Raw genomic sequence first — 15,914 nt, 5'->3', positions numbered from 1 at the left:
CGCTCATCAATCCCCCCCCCCCCCAACTCTTTTCACATTGTAGTCTCTTTCTCCCTCTCACACTTCTCTCATCCAGTCTCAGCTTTCGTTTCCACTTTCATGAGGCTGCTGACTCTCACGCCCTCTCTCCCGTTATCTGGCGAAAGTAGTAGAGAGCACTGTATTCCAAACACACAGAAGACCAAAAAAGAAAGGGAAAATGGTGGGTGGATAGAGAGATGAACAGAACAGATTTCAGTGATGTTTTCTTGTTGGGGAATCTGACACAAATGTGTACAGAATGTCAGCAGAGTTATGAACTCTACACCCACTCAGAGCAGTGATAACATACCTTAGTCAATTCCAGAGATAAAGAGAAAGTATTTAGCGCTTGTGAAACACAATGAACACTTCAATAATTTGCTAGACATCAGCAGGGTATATTTTGTTTTGGGTAAGTGCCAGCCTGCTTGAGGTTCAATAACAATCAAATATGAGCATAGCAACACAGTATTGATGCTGTTTGCCACAGGCTTTCTTGATTCAAAAGCAAAAATAATGAATCGGTTTACCACAGAATTCAAATTTAATCCTCTAAAATGTGAAAGGTTTGGATATATCGAGATGAGACATTTGGTTTTGTTTTCTCCAGCTAAATACTGAAACGCCAGGACCATAAAAACACTGCTATCTCTCTCGTGTCAGACCGTTGTGTTGTTTTTGAGAAAACTTTGTGCTCCCTTTCAGAGCAGTTATTTCCCTCAAGTGTTCCACTGAGCTAGTCGGCTCGAGCGCAACTGTGTAAATGCTTTTGAATCCAGCCTTTACTTTTCTAGACATATGTCTTCAGCAGGAATACATGCCGAGTTTTTATGACTCAGTTTGATGCTTTATAGTTTGTGGCCTCACTTGCAATTGTCTTGTTTTGACAATAGGTACATTTTACAGATGGATTCATTGTCTGTATTTCATGAGCTATAAAGAGGAGTCTATGCTTCAACAGTAGACCATGAACCCAGACAGACTTGTTGGATAAATGTGGTTGATTATTTCTAATAAACAATACCTGTCACTCATTTCTATTGAGTTCTTTTAATCCTTTATATAGCTTAGTGAATACATGTCTCCACATGTGATGATAGCAAAGATATCGGTCCTTCCACATTCGGGTTAAAGTACCTTTTGTGTCCACACTTTTCAAGTATTCTAATAGAATAAGTTTAAGTCTTATATGATGCATTTAGCAACAGTATCAACTGTTTTCCCACCACTATCATGATCTAGTCTAGTAGAAAGTAACCCTGATTATGTCAGAGTGATGCAGTGTTTCCCTTATTTTCATTGCCTCTACAGAATTATGAGTGCGGCGCTAAAATTTCTCCCAATCATTAATATCAACGGGCTACTAATGATTTTCACTCACACACTGTGCAAGGACAATAAAACCCCAACACTTGGCTCCCGCTCCTCATTCTTCAAAGGACATCCAGGTGAAAAGGTATTGTTAGAGAGTAAGCGCGCATTCAGACAGGATCAGGGATTTCAGCAACTCGTAGCAGGGTTGTCCGGTTCCGGTGAGGGGGGGCTAAGGTGGGTTGCCGTGGGCGTGTCTATATTTGTAACTGCTGTGAAACAATCAGGAAATAACTTTTTATTTCTCTGATAAACAGCTTTATCGAAGCCGGCACTCGCTCACTGTTATTGTTATTGTCTCTCTCTCTCAAGCCATCGGACACAAATCAAATGAAACTTCTTTGTGGTGTAAATTGCGATTCGGACTCAGATTTAGAAAATGGGCACAGTCAGAACACACATGTTAGATTATCAGAGTTTAGTCCATGAATCCACCAGAGACATTTCAGGCTGTCTGTGGAGGTTTGACTGATCTGAGTGTCTGATTGGCTTAGGGGCATGACGTGCGGCTCCGTTTTTTCCAAAGTTGGATCTGGCTCAACTTCTCTCCCACATACCGTGCTGTTTTTTTTGTTGTTTTTTTTTTGCAGAAACGCACGACCCCCACTGAAATGAATTGAAAGACTTCAGTTTTTGCCACGGCATCTGATTCTGTCTGAACCCCTGCTAAGAGTAGCAAAGCTCTTTTCTGAGGAATAGAGCTGTGTGTAGTGTGATGTTGAGCGAATGTGAGACTGCAGTGGCAGAAAGTGACGGTGAATGCGAGCAGAGCAGAAGAAAGAAGATAACAGTAAGTTGTCAATCAGGCAGTCAGTAAATGTACGTTACAGGCGACAGTGGCAGTTAATAAATGCTGCATCTTCTCAAGACCAAGAAAAGTCTTGTCTGTTGTTTCTCCAACTGCTGGGAAAGTGAAAGTCTCAGTTGCTGAGCAGTAGTTTTTTTTGCTACTGTGTAATGTTGGCCAAATTTATAGAAAGTAACAATAATTACTTCACTTATGTGCATAACATTGTTTAGTTGTTCAGCTTCAGGCTGAGACTAAACTGATGCACAACTTTGTCCCGTGCACATACATCTCAATAGTTAGAGTATATTTTAATTTTCAGATGAGTCTTAAAAGACTGTCTGGTTAGGAAAAAAAATGATGGTGACCATGTAGTAAAGCAAATTGGATGTAAACTAGTCACGTTTTCTTTTGTTTTGGATTTTAATGTGCAAGTGTTTATGGTAATTAATGGTAATTATACAGAAGGGAGTGAAAAAATATGCTGGTTCATGTTGCCTATCAAAGTGCTAAATTGTGATTTTATTTTAGTAATTACCTGTGTTGTGGCATTTTGTTTTTTGATATTCATTTCTAGATAAATGTCAACAGCTGTAAATTAAAGCAACCTTTCTACCTTTTATAACTTTTCTACCACGCACTGACGTGTAATCAGGTAAATAGTGTCTCTGTCATTTCCACTATGTGACTGCCACCAACTATTCGACTGATTTTGGTGAAACTGGATCATATTTTCAGGAGAATATTTTCTGGTTTCCGCTTTAGTGTCCCCCTCTGACTCTCCATGATTTACAGTTTCTTGATGGACAGTAAACTGCTGCGAGCTATTGCTGCTGTTAGCTTAGTCCGTTAGCCTGCCTGGACTGTGGGCTTATAGCACCCGGGAGTGCGTTAGTGTTTGTACCACAGGTGTTTTAGACCACCATGAAGACAAGAATTTCAGGCCTGGGTGATGGGGGAAATGCCTCTATGATTCATTTTAACAGAGTCTTGAAAGGGAGTCTTTTTGTCCTTTTTCAATCTTTATTTGATAGACAGCTGAAGAGTGACAGGAATGCGGGGAGAGAGAGAGAGATGGGGAATGACATGCAGCAAAGGGCCACAGGTCGGATTCAAACCCTGGGCCGCTGTGGCAAGGACTGAGCCTTTGTACATGGAGGCGGCTGCTCTACCAACTGAGCTAACCATCACCCCGAAGGTGTGAATTTATTTGAACATATGCCTGGTCTTTAGAGGTTTGAAATGACAGGAAAGGTGAGAAAACATGACATGTTTACAGCTTACAGCTTTAAACGAAACTACAATGATCATCTGCATCAATACAAGGCAGAGAATCTTGTAATTTTATTTGGCATACAGTATATACTCAAACGTTTGAATAAGAGATTGGAGTGCACATCTGAATATTACTAGAACGCTTTTGAGAAGTTAGACCTTTCAAATCTTAAGAGCAGAAAGCACTTCAAGGTTGAATCAGCACAATTAAGGTCTTGAGTGGTTTCACTGCATAAAATGTACTCAAGTGTCAGCAGTCATCTGACTCTGAAGAAATCATTGTTAAAATGAGTGTTCTTGGAGACTGTTTCCCCTTCATTCTTTGACTTGAAGCTGGGGGAAATGGTGGCTGTCTTTAGTTTAGAATATTTAAAATTTCTTCCAAGATATGGCAGGATGAACAGCTCAGTGTGTTGCCATTGTGTACACTCAGAGATACAATATGTTTCTGTAGGAGTGAAGGTCAGATACAGTGGGATAACACACGCACACAATTTATTATGTGCAGTAATAATTCATGCATGATGAATTTTATGAATCCACATTTTTGTGGGTTTTAAATGTTTGTTTTTATTATAATAAAAAGGGAAAATATGTTTTCTTTTTCATTTCTCCTTGAGTGTAGCTTTGCAAAAGATTTTTGTTTTTTGTAGTATTTAAGTGATTTGTTAGCACAACTGCAGATTTTACTCTCAGGCAAAACTAAAAATGTTCACTTAAGAAATGAAGAGGACTGTTTGTGTCTAATCAAAGACAAGACAGACAATCATTTACCTCTGTAAGGACGTTATGAACGATGCATTTTGTCGTTTAATTTGAAGGACTTTCCTTAAATCCGAGTTTACAGTGTTATTATACGACAGATCTCAAATAAATGTCACTGTAACTTTAAACTTCTAAATCATTTACGTGTAGCTTTGTTGAGCGAGTTCTGGCTGCAGTGAGTTTCACTTATTTATTCAGTGGTTGTGTTCCTGCCCATTTCACGAGTCCAAAAACACTTTCCTCACGTGCCGCTGGTCTCCTCCATGGTCTTTCTTTATTTTACACTGCAGTATACCTTGTCCGACATCATGTTCTGGAAATGGCTGCTACTGATTTTATATACAGGGCTGTTGATGTGATCATATGGTGCATGTGCCAGTTAGACCAAACAGTGCTACATGTGGATAAAAGCTGCTCGCGGCTCCAGTGGAGTGGAATTCTCAGTAGGTTTAACATAATTGACCCTTTCACGTTACACAGAGCTATTTTATTTATTGTTAATGTCAAAAATATTGCGAAATTGAATTTTAATGTAGTCAGCTGTTCGTTTGAGATCTCGTCTCAGAGTGGGAAAAACACAAGGCTGTTAGAGGGACGGCTTATCTGCTGGGTCACGAGGCCATCATAACAATGGTGTTTAATTTGCAGTCGATACCAGCCTACACCGTCCATGTACTGCTGTCAGTAATTGATCACGTGAGCCCACAACATGTGTATGTAGCTTTGTGTGTGCATTGGCCATTCATGCACCACTGAGCTGAAGCAAGGATAAAGAAAAAAAAACAGTTTTTTTTTATTTTTTAATGACTCTGATCCGATGGTTCATCCACATTTAGCTGTTAAATAAAATGACAAATGTGACATTTCAACCTAGAAAATACCCAAAGCTATATCATGAAAGACAGATCTACCTACATTATGTTGATATCTTTGGCAAAAGACTTTTTAGTTTCACATTTTTACATTTCTCAGCATCTAATAAGTAGAAAAAAGATTCTAAGATTAACAATGTTGGATAAACTATTAGCAAAGAGCACATGGGTCAGAATATTCTAAAAATATGACTACATTTGAAAGTGAGAAAGAAATGCAGAGAAAATAACTATGTAGAGGAGTTTTAAAAAGGGAGAGTAATGTGCTGTACAAAGATGGTGGAAGATGTGATTACAGAATGAAAACAGAATTTGCAGTCTGTAATAGAAGATGGGCTGATACTACTGTTTGGACTGAGAAACAGGAGGGAGAATCTGTCAGGTGAAAGGATTTGGAGATACAGAGTTGTAAGACTTGGATCATCAACTGGAGGTACTGTGCAGGTTATTTCCTTTTTCTTATTTCAATCATTTCATTGTTCAGCTCGGTTCTCCTCTAACAGTACAAGTTACTCTGGGAATAACTTTTCTCTCACTGTCTCTGATGTTCCTGAACAAAATGCAGAGGTAGAATGCAGAACTGGTTTAACTTTAAAACCCCCTAAATATAATCCAATATTTCTTTAATAAATTTAGTTCTTTAAATGTCTAATTCTATCAGACATTTTGTGTAAAATAAGCGTAATCTATCCAGTGGGGACCATCTTTTTTCATATTATGTGAGCAGAAATGGGCAAATCTACTGACAGTGATAAGTGTCTTAGTTCATTCTTTGACAGTGAGTCTGCAACCTAACTGTCTCAAAAAGGTTTTTCACATGGAGGCCTGGAGCGTTTTGTCTGTTGTTTCCAACTTCTGGAAGTTTTGACTTTCAGGTTTAAAGGCTTCAGATGTACTGTCTAAAGGTTTAAAAAAAAAAAAAAAAACAGTAACCATTTGTACGCTCTTGTCTTTCTCAAAGTGATGTACTCCTTCAGTGTGCAGCTGTACAGGTTGTGACTGGTGTCAGATTTAACCTCTCTGCACCGGTTGTTAGTGTCAGGACTGAATTTTACGGATTATTCTGAAGGTGCCGCAGCTTCATTTTCTAACCTTTTAACTCCCTTCAAAGCAGGCTGCACCCTGAGGTGTTTGGACACAGCCTCTTTGTCTGCTCTGCAGTCTTGATTAAAGACCAAAGGAGGCCCATTTTAGTCAATGTACTGTGTGGGGGAACAGTCTGTGCAAGCAGCTGAGGCTAGAAACAGCAATTCAATCCAGTAGCAATTTTGGTGGGTTGAATTTTAGTCATCTAATACTGACATACATTGGCATCTTTGTATTCAACTCATGTAGACTGCATTTAGAGATCCAATCCAGCCTCATCTCGATAGGTGTACAGCTCTGTTAGCAGTAACTGGCTGAAATTGTACAGATGTGAACTAATAACGAGGTGTTGTGTTTTAAGTGTTTCATGATGTATTTATTATCACTTTCCAATAGAGCTAGGGAATTTTGTTCAACACTTTTATTGTCGGAGTGGTGGTGTGTGTGTTTGTGTGTTCTCACATAGCTTTGCTAATGCTCCGTTATTTATTTTTAGTGCATGTGTCTGTGCCTGTAGCGTAGGCGTTAGTATGTTGTAGCTGCTAATAGGAGCCAGTACTGGAATAAATGAGACACTTATTTCTTTTCCCAGTTTTAGCAGCAACTTCTTCCCCTTCAGGCGTTTGAACCTCTCCCATTATCTTCACAAAGAAGCTCTTGAATTTGGGTTTGCTTCAGTAATAACTTGATTTAATACCCACAGGAGAGCCGAGCTGTCATAGTTTTAAGCTGTTATTAAGCTATATCTGTGCTACTGTTTCACTTTTTATGGAAACAAGCCGTCACACTGTTATTTCATAGCGCACCTCTGCACTCTGGATCTTGACCGCCACTTCAGACTGGTTTTAGTTTATGCATGGGCACACAACACACACCAAGAGCTCAGGAGATGCTTAAACCTGTTAGGAATCAACATACTGTAGACTGAAGAGAAAGTGGATGTAATGATGTCGGAATGAATCAAACACACATCTATTTGAATAACAACATTATGCCGAGATATTAAATTGGATTCATGGAAAGTGGTATCAGATTCCACATTAGTCAGAATTTGATTATATATCTAAAAGCAATAACACATGGGGTGAAAAACTGTTTCATTTATTGGTAATATTTAATATATCCCAACATGCATAATGTGTGCTTATATCATCAAACAGAAATGCTGAAATTTGAGCTGTACTATTGCTACAAATTTTGAATAGTGATAGCAGGCACCGGTGGACACACTCTGCCGTTACAAGGACTAATGTACATTTGTATTGTGTGAGTCACTGCACCTGACAGACTCCATGTGTCCCTGATCAGGTTAGATAATCAGTCCATTATTGATAATCTCTGTGTAAATCTCTTCTCTTAGATTTGACTAAAATCCAATAATCCTTTAAAACACAAAGAAACTGTGAAACATTAAGTCCAAATCGGATCTCATAATGCAGAAAATCACATTAAAACACTTTGTATTCAAATGAATGTTCTGCCTTGGGTACTGCTGCAAAATAACTTTTTAAATCCTACATTACAATTAGCAGATGCATTGAGAGGAGTCATACTGTGATTAAAGCATCAAAAGGGCATATTAGGGCTGGACTATAAACCCAAAATGTGATGTGGCAGTACAAGAATAGTCTAAAATGCACAAAGACTGTCTACAATAACCAATATAATCTAATTTGATTGGCTGGTTGAACCACTAATGTAGAGCACTTTGCTGTAATTAATTCAAGCAAATGCATGAGAAATAAGCCAGCATGAGGAAGGGAATGTTGTGTACTAATATATTCAATTACATCAAGATACTTGAAGATACAGAAAACAAACAGAACCTTACAGTACATACCTAACACAGGTAAAGCTATGAACCCAGGTCAACATCGCCATTAAAATTAGCCCAATTTAAAAGATTGAACACATAATGCAGTCCTAACACACTAGTGTCAGACAATAATTGGACATCCTGGCTCTCTCTCTTTATGAAATTTCCAGTTAAAATTAAGATAGAGTCTTCATAGAGTCATAATGATCGTTTTCATCTCCTGTCTTTTACAAGCGAGAGATAAGGCTGAAGAAAAATTGCACTTAATAGCAATAATATTGAACCATTACAGACCCAATCTCACCTTTCTGAAAACACAAGTCACCCCTTTGTCCCTGCGTCTGTCTCTGTCTGGAGAGTTCTTTCATCAACGTGTTATATCATCAGTCTGTGATGATGATGACGATGCCCTCTAGGAGTTATTTTGCGATGAAGGGTTGTAATTTACAGTATTTTTTAACTTTTGATCCACTTCATCCTCACCTGCTTCTACTTCAGTTGTTGATTTCGGGGGCTGATTCTTGGCAGTAATCAGCTCTTCTACCCAGCTGTGCATGTGTAGTACAGTTACAGATAGCTGAAGAGTTTTTCCTTTCTAACGGAAGAAAAGTTGCAGCGCTCATAATAGCAGCCTGTCTTGTGGCTGCTTTTACATTCCAATGTACACCAGCTTCCTATTGTTGAATATCTGTATGAAAAGAAGAATGTAGAAAAGGGCCTTGTGAGGCGTGATTGTGTGGCTGACACCAAAAGCAGACGTTTACTGTTGATGTTTTCCACAGCTGAAAAATGTTCTGATGAGAAACACAATTTGAGCTGATTCTGTGGATATTTGAGGGTGTCAGCGGGAGGACAGCCATTCACAAGAATACGACGTCTACACCACCAAAAATAAATTGGAGGTCGACCACGTTATTTTAAAGTGTGTCAATGTGGAGGTGTCCTTCGTGTTTTGCTTTCAAAGACCTTAGTATTAAATTGCCTGCTTCTGAGAAGTTTTCTATATACATACATACATACAGGGTGCCCATGGGGTATTAAAAGGTAGTAAATCAACTTAGTGAAAATTAAGGCCCTTAAAAAGTATTAAATGTCTGATTGTGAGCTTTTTTTGGTGTGTGTTTGTTAAATTGTAAATAAAGAATTTATTACACAGACTGTACAATAGATATATTTTCCATAGCGCACAGTGTAGACTCAGGATTGTTCTGTGTAGTTCACGCATAAGAATTTCCGTCATTTAGAGTTTACAGAGGCCATTTATGAGATCAATGTATATCTGAGGAGGGGGTGATGTTGCTCCCTCTTATGAGAACACCCCGAAACTTTGTGTGTACAAAATCACTGAACACGGAAATGTTCTGTACAGATTGTTTGCCGGAGTGAAACAAGCTCTGCACAAAAAAGTTTGATTTCATAGACTGAAAATGACTTAGAATAGAACAGCTGTTCACAAGCACCCTCCTGTAAAACACTGCTGGTCAAGTATACTTGATGTCTTCATTAGAGAACATGATTATGTGTGTGAGTCGTAATGAACTCTTAGGCTCTTTAGCAGGTAGCATAACTTGTAACATATTTTACAAATTGCAAATGGGGAATATGACTTGGCTGCAGCTCAAATGATGTAGTTGGATCTATCTACAGTGTTCAGTTGACTGACAACTTGATGGGAGAGCAGCCATTAATATCACATTTCTGTGCTGCTAGTATGCCCAGGACACTGCTCCAACCGAGTTACACCTCCAATCATACTTCCACTGCAGCCATCACATCTTCTGCTAGGCCTGGGAATCTCAGGACGGTGATGGCCACAACAGCGTCTCTCCATGCAGAGGTTTGTGCTGTCTTGACACTGTTGCCAAGCGCCACTCTCTCAGTTCAAATAAAGGAATCTCCGAAATGTTTCAAGCTATGTTTCCTGATTCAGAAATAGCGAAAACATTTGCATGTGGGAAAGACAAAACTGGTTAGGGTTACGTGATACGGGTTTCAAGAAGGAGCTTGTTGACCAGAGTGATAAATAGGAGTGCATGCACACTATTGCATGGCAATAACTAAGGGATTAACAGTAACAGTGTGCGTGCCCTCCCATTTATCGATCCTGTTTTTGCTATATGACTAGAGGCAAGTTGTGTTGTGGTTTTAAAAAATATTTAGAAGGTATTAAATGGTATTAAATGGTATTAAAGTTAAACTCAGGATTCCTGCATAAACCCTGTTAAAGCTGTGAATGTACAGACATGGCTACATATATATTCCTCTCTTCTTTTTTAGCCAGTGAACAACAAAAGTATGAAATTAAGCTATTTTAATTTTTAATTTAAAAAAGAAAAAGCAATATATCTTCACAATCGAGAGTCGAGACCGAGGAGGCGTTTGAAATTATTGTTTGAAAAAATTACTTCCATTGCTCGATCATTTAATTGCGACAGCTACCGTCTTAAGAACTGTGACAGGCTCAGACAGGTTACTCAGTGTTGGTGTCAGCAGTTTACACCTCTGTTCCCTCAATACCTGCTGTCCATAATTACTAACTACCACTAGAGCTGAACTCACAATTATAGTTTTATGTTGTCATGTCTGCGTATGAAAGGAAAAGTGAAGTAATTTGATTGCAGGTAAAGGGTTGAAAGCAACACTTGTACTGTGAATTTTTTTTAAATACTTTCCATTATGAGGATGCATATAAATATTGGAAAAAAACGGATACTTTTACTTGTTTTAGTCAGGGCACATTTGGCGGTTTCAAGTGTTTATTGCAACAGTAATAACGCATACGTAACAATTAATGAACATGTAGTTTAAGATCCGTCACATGCAGCTAAATGCACGGGATAAGGTGGGGATGGTAGACGGCCTAAATATATTAGTCAGGTTGTAGTGTATAAAAAAAGAACAAGCAAAACATTTATGAGCTGGAAAAGATAGAAATTTGAGCATGAAATGTTTTCTGCATCTGCCTGAGCGACGACAAGAAGCTATTCAATTTAAAAAATCATTTTCTGTGCTGTGGACACCCTCAGTGACTGTTGCTCCCCGGCCTCAAGTCTGATCTCACAGAGCTGTGATTGCAGAAGCTGCCACAGGTGGAGCTCTCCGGCTGCAAGCACAAGTGTGACTTCACATGCTCAGCGTGGATTACCAGGTGTGACTCAAAGCGACCGTGCATGACTTGCTTTTAACACACATCAAGACGACGTCTGTGCTCGCACGACTTGAGTAATCACGTACGCAGACCCTGGACATATTCCTGTCGGTGCACAAACATGTTGACGCACCTTCTGTTTGAGAGCAGAAGAGAGAAAAGATGAGTTATGTGGAGTCTGCTCGGACTGTTTGTTCTTTCGGAACAATGTACTCTTTTTGCCCTGTACACGCCTGTTGCCATGGTAACAGTGGCATAGTCTAACACCATGTGGAGAATGTAAAGATGTACAGAAAGATATCTGATGGGTGGCACTGTGTCTCTGACGCACGTGAATGAGGAAGAAACGAGTGATTTTCGTCCTCCTCCTTTGATCCTCTCCCTCTCTTTGCTCTCTAATTCCTTAATTCCTGTCTGGGCTGTGTGTCGCAGTCGCTGAGCCGCTCTCCTCTCCCCCTCTGTTAGCTCGCTCTGCCTGTGTCGCATTGAATCCTCCCCGTCTGAGTGCGAGAGCGCCCGTCTCTGTTTCTGCTCTTCAGCTTTTATATTTGCTGCAGTGCTTTGATTCAAGCTGGAATGCTTAAAGCTCAAAGTGGCAAAGAGAGGTCACACTTTTAGACGAGCACATTGCACACACTCGAACAGACACTTTTAAAAACAAGCGCATCAGCTGTGTATGCGCCCCATCCCACATCCCGGGGCTAAACCAGTTCTGTGGAGTGGTTTTAATACTTTGAAACTCTTAATTTCTTCTTTCATTCACGTACTTGCATCAACAAAAGGTGTCACTAGCTGTAGCATCAAAAGAGCGTGATAAAGATTAACTCTGGAGGATAGGAAATGATCCATTTCCTGGCTAGCCACTGGCCATCATTTGACGCATTCATTAGAAAGTGAATTTGTCAGTGTGGTCAACATGTAGCATTGATCTTTCCGCTCAATTGATGTGTGAATTGTTAACTCATCACTCGTTAGGGTTGCCTGCCCAGGGCTTTGCATTTCTGCTCAGTGTTTAATGATGAAGTCGAGTGTGGAAGTCCAGGCAGATAGATTTCTTGTTTGTCTCTGTAGCTGGAGCCCGCTCTGCATCCCGAGTTATTGCGAGTTATGAGTTTATCACATCAAGAAATTGAGCAGAACCAAATGTCGGCGTTACAGGAGACATGCCCGTCAGGAAGGTTTCCGTGTGGACATGCAGGGAGGTTTTACTGCCCTGCAAGCCCCTGGCTGCTGATTCTCAGACAGGTGGAAAATTGTCCCCACAAGCAATCTTTGAACAGGGAGTAATGGAAAATAAATGGAGATGGCAGTGGATCACACCTGCCAGGCGAGTGCCTAAAATCCCTCATCTGAAAGTGATGCGTGTTTTTCTGGGTGTTCTTTACATTATAGTGTTTTTGTTTAATTCCTGCTTTTACACCATGATGATCAGTTGTTATCTACGCTTTTTATACACCTGAGTGTTGCATTTGTTCGGTGCTCGATGCACTCATGTCTCTGGCGTATCCGTTTGATATCAAAGGCAGCACTTGGGCAGCATTTGTGTCTGAACGGTTCCAGATCCTGGTTGTGTTGATTGACGGTAAGCTTAGGGACTGACAGAGCCGACCATCCTGTCTGAGACACTATGTAGCTCGTCCTCCTCCTCTATTCTCTTTTTTATTCAGGCAGGAGGATTACAGCAAAGAAAGCAGCAAAGCAAGCAGTGAAGGGATTATTGAGCAGCAGCAAAGGGATTAGGGGAGAAAGTTGCACCTCAACAGAGCAGCGGACCCATGTGGCCCATGTAAGTGACTCATACATGGGTTAGAAAGTTGGCTCCTCGGCCAGCTGCCGCCGCACGGCTCTGCCAACATTTCGGAGAGCTTCTTCAGTAGGTGTTTGACACGCAGAGTTACCAAGACATCATGGCTCTCCCCGGTGGGTGTTTGCTGTTCGTTTGGACAGTGGCAAAGCGGACAAAGGGATGAGCTAAGAGAAAGCCACAAAGGGGATTTGAACTCTGGCACTCATTTATAGATTAGGTAGGAGTTATTCAACAGTTTCAGTCCAAATGAGAAACTTAGCCAGTGACCACAGGACCCAGAGAGGTGAACACATTTGCTTCTCTGGTGATGTTGAGACCCTATCAAAGCAGCTCCGTGACCCATTTCAGGGCACAGTGTCAGCTGAAGGAAGCAAAAGCTTTAGGAGGGGTCATGGTTTTATCTGGCAATGGCCAAATGTTGACATAAAACAGAGCAGCTCTTCTGAGTGTTGACTTTTACTCTAGCTGTGTAATCTTGAACTCGCACTGTAGCTTCAGCTGCAATAAAACAGGAGGAATTAACTCGATTAGTATTTAGACACAGCGTGTCATTTGAAGGTACTAAGGAGTTTTTCACCAGCAGTAGTGCTGCAGAGAAATGCTTCATTGTGTCCATTTACAGCAATGTAATGTATATCCTATAGAAGGTAGCACTATAGAATATATTTAACTTTGAAGTCATTTATCAAGCAACAAGGCCAAAAACATGCTGGTTCAATGTCAGATGTTACTGCTGTTCTCTGAACTAAATACTTTGGTCAGTTGGAAATGTCATTTTTCTAGTAATAGCTTGTTTTGTCATTTTTTTTGCAATGTGCTACTTTTTTCTTTGTATTCAATATCTTTTGGAGTTAGACTTTTGTTTGGATAAAATGTGCAATTTGATATCATTCTGGCCTTTAGGACATTTTTATCTGTATTTTCTGACATTATAGACCAAATGAATAATTAATTGATAGAGAATATAAACTCCACATGAATCGATAATTAAAATGATCCTTAACCCTAAATTGAGCAGTTTGGGTCCCGCAATGTTGAAGATGTCCTTTGGGGCTATAGGCTGTTTGATGATCAGATTTTGTAATCTGAAATCTGTCATTAAAAAAACAACAGATGAATAGTTCAAATAACAGTTTGTAAAGTCCATGAGGACCCATAATGTGTGAGAAATGTTGAATTAAACAAAACAGTGTGTTTACAACGAGAACTCCACAGGGTACCTTTAACAAGAGCAAGCTGCATCGTAAAGCTGCTAAGAGCCCGTTTAACAACAAAAGGTGATTACTGATCCTCAAGCAGTGAACCAAACGACTAGAAGATAGCTTAGCTTTGTTCAGCTGTAACTCACTTTGAAGTTTTGTCCCACACATCAAGTGATGGACTTCATAACAATCAGACTTTCCTCTTTATGTCTGTATTGCACAAAGGAACAGACTAATCACTCTTTGTAGATCATCAGTTACTGTGATTATTATTACAGCATAAATATTTTAGATTGTTTCAAGTAAAACACAAATGATTGCTTTGACCACCAGAGGCCTCGTTATGAAAGGACTCAAGACTCTTCTGTTGTTGTAAATCAAATGCACACCCATCATCGATAGTATGCGTCTCGCACACAGCAGGACAGCATGTGAAGCCATTCATAGACGTGTGCTTGAATTAAATATTTCACTTGACTTTTGTATAAAACTGAAGCTTTTATTCTCTGCAAGGAAACCACAATAAGTTGTACAAAGGTTGTTATTTTAGAAAATTGTCAAGTTTAGGTGCTTTTATCTGTCAGAACAGGGAACTGTGTGACATTTGCTGTCTTTATACGAAAGGTTTGACATTCAGTGTTCTGATTAAAAGCACATAGATTGAAGGAAATGTCAGGCAGGTGATTTGTCAAAATGGTCTTTAATATTCACCCAAATCCTACCTTTTTGGTGAAACTTTTTAGTAACATTATGATTTAGTCACAGATGTTATCATCATAGTTCTTTTAGTGATCTTTGCAAACCAATCAAGGTCGCAGGCACAGTGTTATCTCCCACTTCTCTATTCACATATGCAAATTTAATTATGTTGTTATTAATCAAAGTTGTCACTCAAGTCAGCTGACAAGTGGGTCATAACATCCAGTGTGCAACTGGATTGCCCCAGTGATTTTAATCTGATGACAATTAAGTATCAGTCTATTCTTTTATCTTGGTACCATAGCAACCGTTCTTCTCTGGACCCTTCCAGTTAACCCAGTTTACAAAAGTGGCAACAAGCCAGCTGTGTTTGGCTTGGCGGTGTGTTATTAGCGATACTCGGCCTCACTAAATCCATGCTTGAGAATGTCAACTAGCACCTGCTGCCAGCACAATCAATTAACCCGCCGATCACACGCCTAACACTGAAAGTGACGGCTGATCAATAACACCAGCTGAGCGTCAGACTTGATTGATTTAGTGTGGTTCATCAGTATTTAATCAGATTTAAAGAACCAGTTTAAAGACAGCAGGGTGTCACGCTAGAGCCACACTCAGCCACAGAGGAATTAACTTGTTTGAGAAAGGACCAAAGAGAGAAAATCCTCCAGATATGAACTGCAGGCATGGAGGATTGAGAGAATAAAATAAGCATGTTTATGTAAAATAAACAAAGACTGACTGGGTCCAACAACCCAGCATATCTGTGTCACATTATGGTACGGTCTAATTAAATGACGCACATCGATCTGGCAGGGTTTTAAATTGACTCTTTACTTGAACAGTTAATGCTGGAAACTAATTACTAGTTGGACATTATTCTAAAAAAATATATATTTATCTCTGACTAGCACTGAGTTGATCCGACATCTTTGTAGCGAGACCTTGAGACAGGATCATACGAGGTTGATATTTGTTCCTGAAAACTACTTACCAAAGCTGGCCTTCAGTTGAGTCTGTCCTGTGTTCTTGTAGAGTTTATAACTTGCCTACTGTGTAGAATAT

This window comes from Larimichthys crocea, chromosome III (genome assembly GCF_000972845.2).
Source record: "Larimichthys crocea isolate SSNF chromosome III, L_crocea_2.0, whole genome shotgun sequence".
Lineage (NCBI taxonomy): Eukaryota > Metazoa > Chordata > Actinopteri > Sciaenidae > Larimichthys > Larimichthys crocea.
This window is presented reverse-complemented; position numbering follows the sequence as displayed.